This window comes from Macaca nemestrina, chromosome 20 (genome assembly GCF_043159975.1).
Source record: "Macaca nemestrina isolate mMacNem1 chromosome 20, mMacNem.hap1, whole genome shotgun sequence".
Classification (NCBI taxonomy): Eukaryota; Metazoa; Chordata; class Mammalia; order Primates; family Cercopithecidae; genus Macaca; species Macaca nemestrina.
In genome coordinates, this window is record NC_092144.1 from 51,697,224 (window position 1) to 51,704,793 (window position 7,570).

The 7,570-nt window shown below is 43.3% G+C and overlaps 1 long non-coding RNA gene across 1 annotated transcript in view; it reads left to right on the forward strand.

Moving 5' to 3' along the window:
• Positions 1 to 7,570, forward strand: part of LOC105495256 (uncharacterized) — a 231,937-nt gene that overhangs the window by 73,495 nt on the left and 150,872 nt on the right. The window lies entirely within an intron of this gene.

Here is a 7,570-nt window from a genome sequence, read left to right on the forward strand (position 1 = left end):
CAGTGAATGAGCAAAGCCTTATTCTCCGATAAAGATAATAAAGCCCTTCTTGGGTTAAATGGAAGTGGGAGAATGTCACATCTGTTTCTGTCCATTTCCACTCCTTCTCCTTCTCCTCTGGACCAAACAGGGCTGGCTGATGGAGTTAACCAGGAAGGCTTCAAATGGGGAAATTGGCCTGTTTAAACTCCTGCTAGTATTAAACCGTTCCTAAGTCCTATGTAAGTTAAGACAAAAAAGTTATGAAACTCATATGAGTTATAGGTACAGGATTCTATTAACAAGTATATCGTATCCAGATAAATATGGGCACCTTAAAAGTAGTTGTCCTGGGAATAAATACACATCTATCCAAAAAATTCTGTCATCATTACTCAAAATATTTTGCTCAACTTGCCATGTAGAGTTACTTTCAAAACCAGTCTGAGGCCTACAAGAAAACCAGTTTCACTTCCTTATAATCACACTTAGGATTTCAGATACTTGCTACTCTGCTTGTGTTTATTGGCCTTTTTTTTTTTTTTTTTTTTTAACAGTTACCTCTTTTTAATTCTCTAGCCCCAAGCAAGAAAAACTCTGGGTTCACATAGTGCTCCAGGTACAGGACAAGGCTCACATCATACAGAGCCCAAGCAATGAAGAAAGATTGGCATGCTTCACAAGACTTTGACCTTTAAACAAAGCATGGTCAGTCTGTTTTCTCCAGTGTCCTGTTTCTGCTTTGTGGTCCCCTCTCCCACCCTTCTTGCATTAAAGAACCCTTAAACCTGAGGCTGGGGACACGGCCTTGAATTGTCCTCTCAGAGGAAACAGGGAGAATGGGTAGAGAGAGGTACTTCGGAGGTCTCTTTTTCCTTCCGCTTGTGGGTAGTTAATGATCTACCAGCAGTCCCCACTCTTGGGGAGACTGGGATCATGTTCCAGCCCCACATCATGGCTCAGGGCAGAGGGCACTTTGTACACAGAGGGAACTGCATCTGACTTTCCTACTTCATCTTTAGAGTCAGTAGCCATCTGCGGTCTTATATGTTCTCAGTTCTCAGGCTCCAGATATGAAAATGGATCTTCTCATTTTCTTTCTCTCTGAGTCTGCTCTGAGGGAAAATGAGGACGTTTACTAGCAGAGGAAAAAGAAATACTGAAGTTTGCAAAAACTGATAGAAAGCTGGGCTCCCTGCTCATCAGGCCTCCTTCCTCCCCAGCAGTTTCTAAACCCCCAGAACATTACAGTGAGATTTTAGCTGATGGTACAAACATGTCTACAGGATTTCCTCAAGCTGGGGCTACATTTGAAGGCTTTATATTTTGGCATCTGACCTGCTTTTGTCTTTTCATTTTGGCCATCTGACCTGCTTTTCTCTTTTCCAGAGGATTCTACTTTTCACGAATAGGTATGATCTAGGAATTCAGCCTCCCTCACTGTTCACTAATTGCAGAATAAGCAATGCAGAGGCTGTTCAGGGAGTATCTTATCTGTGGGGAGAGAGAGAGGAAGCACTGGAACACCTGCCAGGGAAGGGACCAGAGGGCATAATTAATAAATGAACAACCCTGGAGCAGAATAGGGGAGGAGTTAGACACAAGGAAGGAAGCTAAAGGAAGCCAGAGAATTTCAGGAATTGAGGGTATCACATGGAGAAATAAAGAGGGAGTTAGACAGAGGCTGTTGATGGTCCCTCCCCTGCCACCTGAAAGAATTGCCTGATCAAGGCCTACTATGGGCGTGGTCTTAGGCTAGTTTTTAGGAATAAAGAGATAGATAAGACACAGTCCTTATTTTACAAGTTTATAGTCTAACAAAAAGGAGATACATTAACAAATTGGAGGATATTTTTCAGAATGTGCGGTATTGTAGGCTAGGAGTCTGCTACCATTGCTAATAGCTGGCATTTATTTTTTACCCACCGTCTTCTAAGCATTTTACACATTAAATAATTCATCAACTCCTGACATCAGCCCCTTGAAGTATATATTGCTATTGCTCTAATCCTTGTTTTATAGGTAAAGAATCTGAGGCACAGAGACATTACACATATCCTGCCTGAGGTCTCACAGCAGGCACTCAGAAGCAGAACTCCAGCACAGGTAGTCTGGTTCTAGAACCTACCCTTGCACTAACATGGCTGCTAGTAAGTCATGTGGGGAAGCTCTGCTACTTCATGTCTATGTGCCTTTGTACCCACTTGTCTTTCCTTGGCCTGAGATACTCTTCCTTAAAGCCTCTGGTCAACGAGGGGCTCTTCTTTGATATCTACTCTGACTCCTTCTGCCTATCCCAGAACCATTGCTGCCCTTGGAGCTGACCCAACACTTTGTCATTGTATTCTATTTGTTGGAATGTCTGACTCCTTTTATTATAAGCTTCTGGAGAGCAAGGAATTTTTATTCTCGGAAAACAGTTATAAAAGTAGAGCCAATAATGTAATGAGTTTGCATTTACTTATCATCCAGCTTCAGTGATGAACATTTCAATTCAATCTCTTGTCATCTATATTCCCACTTCCAACTATGAATTATTTTGTAGAAAATCATAGACATCAAATCATTTCATCTGTAGATATTTCAGCTTACTCCTAAAATACAAGGGCATTTTAAGAAACAATATCACAAATATATCAGAAAACATTATCACACTAAAAGATTGTTTCCTCCTGGGCCGGGCGCGGTGGCTCACACCTGTAATCCCAGCACTTTGGGAGGCTGAGGCAGGCAGATCACAAGGTCAGGAGATCGAGACCATCCTGGTGAGCATGATGAAACCCCGTCTCTACTAAAAATACAAAAAAATTAGCCGGGTGTGGTGGTGGGCACCTGTAGTCCCAGCTACTCGGAAGGCTGAGGCAGGAGAATGTTGTGAACCTGGGAGGCGGAGCTTGCAGTGAGCGGAGATCATACCACTTCATTCCAGCCTGGGCAACAGAGCAAGACTCTGTCTCAAAAAAAAAAAGATTATTTCCTCCTTAATATCATAAAATATCCAGCCAATGATCAAATTTCTGCAATTACCTTATAATTGTTCTTCCTTTCTGTTTTTCATTTATTTGTTCTTTGTTTCATTCCTTCCTTTGTTGTTTCCCTCCCTCCTCCTCTTCTTTTTTAAATAGTAGGATTGTTTGAATCAGAATCCAAATCAGAAGGACTTTATTTTTTAATCTTCATGTTCTCTTCAACACCTAGCTTAGTATTTGACATATAGTAAGTCCTCAATAAATGTTTGTTAAACAAATAATCAGACACCTAGAAAAGGTCCTGTTTGATATTTGGTTGGTTTCTTGGAATGCCTTTCAATTTCTGATAATCTTAGTTTTTCAGGGGTTAACTTTGGTGCTAGCTATTATCAGTGTATGAACATTGCTAGAGGTTTGAGGGCAATGGGTATATCCTTGACTCAGACATTTCTAGGCTGGGAGGAAATGGGGGTCCTTTCTTTCTTTCTTTTTTTTTTTTTTTTGCTTTGAGACAGAGTCTCTTGCTGTCACCCAGGTTGCAGTGCAGTGGCATGGCCTTGGCTCACTGCAACCTCTACCTTCCAAGTTCAAGTGATTCTTGTGCCCCAGCCTCCCGAGTAGCTGGGATTATAGGCATGCACCACCATACCCTGCTAATTTTTTGTATTTTTAGTAGAGATGGGGTTTCACATGTTGCCAAGGCTGGTCTCGAACTCCTGGCCTCAGGTGATTTGCCCGCCTCGGCCTCCCAAAGTGTTAGGATTACAGGTGTGAGCCACTGCGCCTGGCCTGGTCCTTGCTTTCTTGTTTCTGTTTTTTGTCCTTGGTCTCTGTCATGGGCTGAATTGTGTTCCCTTAAAATTCTTCTGTTGAAACCCTAACCCCTAGTGCCTCAGAATGTGACTGTATTTGGAAATAGGGGCTTTAGAGGTGATTAAGATAATGCCTGTAGGGTGAGCCCTAATTCATTCTGACTGATGTCCTTAAAGAAGAGGAAATTTGGACTCAGAGAGAGACACCACAGATATGTAGGTACAGAGAAGAGACCATGTGAGGAGATAGCAAGAAGGCACCTCCAAAACCATGAGAAATAAATTTCTGTTGCTTAAGTCATTTAGGCTTTCTGGTACTTGGTTATGGCAGCCATATAGTCATATGGCAGCCATATAGTCTGTTATAGCAGACTAATAACAGTATCTTATTACACATTAAATTGTGACTCACTCCTGTAATCCCAGCGCTTTGTTAGGCCGAGGCAGGAAGATTGCTTCTGTTCAGGAGTTCAAGAACAGCCTGGGCAACATAGCAAGACCCTGTGTCTACAAAAAATAAAAATATTAGCCCCATGTGGTGGTATGCGCTTGTGGTCCCACCTAGTCAGGAGGCTGAACCTAGGAATCGCCTGAGTCTGGGAGGTCAAGACCGCAATTAGCCATGATTGCCCCTATACTCTAGCCTGGGAAACATAGTGAGATCCTGTCTCTAAAAATAAAAGTTGGGGGCCAGGCGCAGTGGCTCACACCTGTAATCCCAGCAGTCTGGGAGGCCAAGGTAGGTGGATCACTTGAGGTCAGGAGTTTGAGACCAGCCTCACCAACATAGTAAAACCCCATCTCTAATAAAAAGAATACAAAAATTAGCCTGGTGTGATAGCATGCACCTGTAATCTCAGCTACTCAGGAGGCTGAGGCACGAGAATCACTTGAACCCAGGATACCGAGGTTGCATTGGGCTGAGATCGTGCCACTGTACTCCAGCCTGGGTGACAGAGTGAGACTGTCTCAAAAAAAAAAAAACGTTGGATTGATCATTTTTGACTTCTTTGCCACTTCCTCTGAACAGGATTATAAAGGAGCTTCCAGAAAGCACCAGTGGCTTTATGTGTGCTTGGTACACAGAATTCTAAGATGGCCCCTAATACCTGGAACTATGAATGATGAGATATCACACCCATGATTATGTTACCTTGTGTGGCAAACAGGATTTTGAAGACATAATTAAGGTTACAACTTAGTTGATTTTGAATTAATCAGAAGGGAAACGATCTGAGTGGGCCTAATGTAATCATGTGAGCTTTTTAAAAGCAAAATCAGAGAGTTTTCTCAGGCTGGTCTCAGAAGGGAAAATTAGAGAGAGTACAAGTGTGAGAGGAATTTGACTTGAGAGAGGTTCTCCATGGCTAAGATGGAGGAGGTCACAGTGCTAGGACCTGAGAAGGTCTTCTAGGAGCTAATAATAGTCCCTGGCCGACAACAGGACAATGGGGAACTCAAACTATGACTTCAAGGAACTGAATTCTGCAAACTAATGAGTAAGTGTTGTTTAAGCCACTAAATTAGTGGTGGTTTATTGTATAGCAATAGAACATGAATACAGGTGCTTTGTACCTTATAGATTGAATTATTGGCTCCTTTCCTTAGTTTATATTTAAAAGTTGAAGTAAAATTAAAATACATTGAAATGTATATAGATCTCAAGTATACAAGTTGATTTTTGGTAAGTGTGTATACCCATGCAATCACTACCTGAATTGAGATGTAGAACATTTCCATCAGCCCAGAGTTCCCTTGAGCACCTGTGCCATTAATCCCACCCTCTAGGGTGAATTCTTAACACCATTAATTGGAATTGCCTGTTTTTGAGCTTCATTTAAATGGCATCATATAGGCTGGGCATAATGGCTTATGCTTGTAATTTCAGCACTTTGAGAGGCCAAGGCGGGAAGATCACTTGCCTCTAGCAGTTCAAGACCAGCCTGGGCAACATAGCGAGACCTCCTCTCTACAAAAAATAAAAAATTAGCTGGGTGTGGTGGTGGCATGCATCTGTAGTCCCAGCTACTGAGGAGGTTGACGTGGGAGCATTACTTGAGCCTGGGAGGTCAAGGCTGCAGTAAGCCATGATTGTGCCACTGCACTCAGCCTGGTGACAGAGTGAGACCCTGTCTGAAAAAGAACAATGACATTATATAACATGTGCTCCTTTGTGTCTGGCTTCTTTTGCGTGGCATAATGTTTTCAAGATTTATCTTCTCTTTTTTTTTGAGATGGAGTCTTGCTCTGTCATCAGGCTGGAGTGCAGTGGTGCGATCTCGGCTCACTGCAACCTCCACCTCTTGGGTTCAAGCAATTCTTCTGCCTCAGCCTCCTGAGTAGCTGGGACCACAGACGCCCACCACCTCGCCTGGCTAGTTTTTTGTATTTTTTAGTAGAGACAGGGTTTCACCGTGTTAGCCAGGATGGTCTCGATCTTCTGACCTCGTGATCCGCCCGTCTCGGCCTCCCAAAGTGCTGGGATTACAGGCTTGAGCCACCGCGCCTGGCCGTGAACTAGTTTTTAGGAAGGTAATGAGGCAGTCGTATGCAAGGAAGATTTTAGAGAGACTGGAGACAAGAAGTCAAGCAAGACTGTGTGCTGTTGAGGGTCTGGGTCAGTTAGGTTTGTGGGAATGGTGAGAACAGTATAACTGAGAGTTGTTAAAAAAGGATCAAGAGGCTTTCACAGTGTATTGAATCTGGAAACAAATGAGCAGGGGCTGTGGAAACTTAGGAGGTGTCACTGGGAGAAATGAGTGAGCTGTGTGGGAGAGCTTGTTTAAATGGGTAATTTCACACAGTATTTCGATGTGGGTGTCATGAGTTCTAGAAGTAGTTGGGGTAGAGATATAAATTAAGAGCCATCTCCAGAGAGGTCACTAAGCTGATGAAAGAGGGTGGATGGAGATAAGAAAGGTCTGAGTACTAAATCTGGTGTCGGGGAGCAGTACATAAGTGGGATATGGAGGGAGGAGAACTTTCCAGAATGGAAAAGTTGTCTGTGATCTTAGATATTGTAAAAGGAAAAAGTGTGAGGACCGTAAAAATGCCTTTGGATTTGGCCAAGACATGGATACTGATTTTGTGCTGTTTCCAGCGATCTTGGGTATGGAGGCACTGCAGAGGGCCAGGAAAAATTAGGTGATGAGGAAAGGGAAAGACAGCACATGTGTTTCAATTGCTTGGAAGTGAAGGAAATGAGGTTATAGCTTAGTACTTAGCAGAATTAATAAATGAAGGCTACTCAGGTTAGAAGAGATCTGACCCTCCTAGAGGGCAGAATAAAGGAACTGGGAACCAGGAAGAGTTAGAAGGTGAATGAACCTGTGGAGACCCTTGTATTGCTACATCTAATTCACTGGAGCCGCCAGAGTGGGAAGGGTTGTTGGCCCCTAATGAAGAGGCTGGGAGGTCTTTTACTCATGAGATCGTCTTCTGTCCCAGAGGAAGGTAGGCACTTCCTCCCAGGCATGTTGGAGCTGTGGTCTGTTGCTCCCAGATAGACTCACTTTGTTAGCAGGTATGCAAATGAATTTACCTAATTCTCTGATCACTAGATCAAATATCTGTAGACTTAGAAATAGTTTTATGGCCTACGGCCGGGCGCAGTTGCTCACGCCTGTAATCCCAGCACTTTGGGAGGCCAAGGTGGGCGGATTGCCTGAGGTCAGGAGTTTGAAACCAGTCTGGCGAACATGGTGAAACCCATCTCTACTAAAAATACAAAAAAATTAGCTGGGCATGGTGGCATGCACCTGTAATCCCAGCTACTTGGGGAGGCTGAGATGGGGGATTGCTTGAACCAGG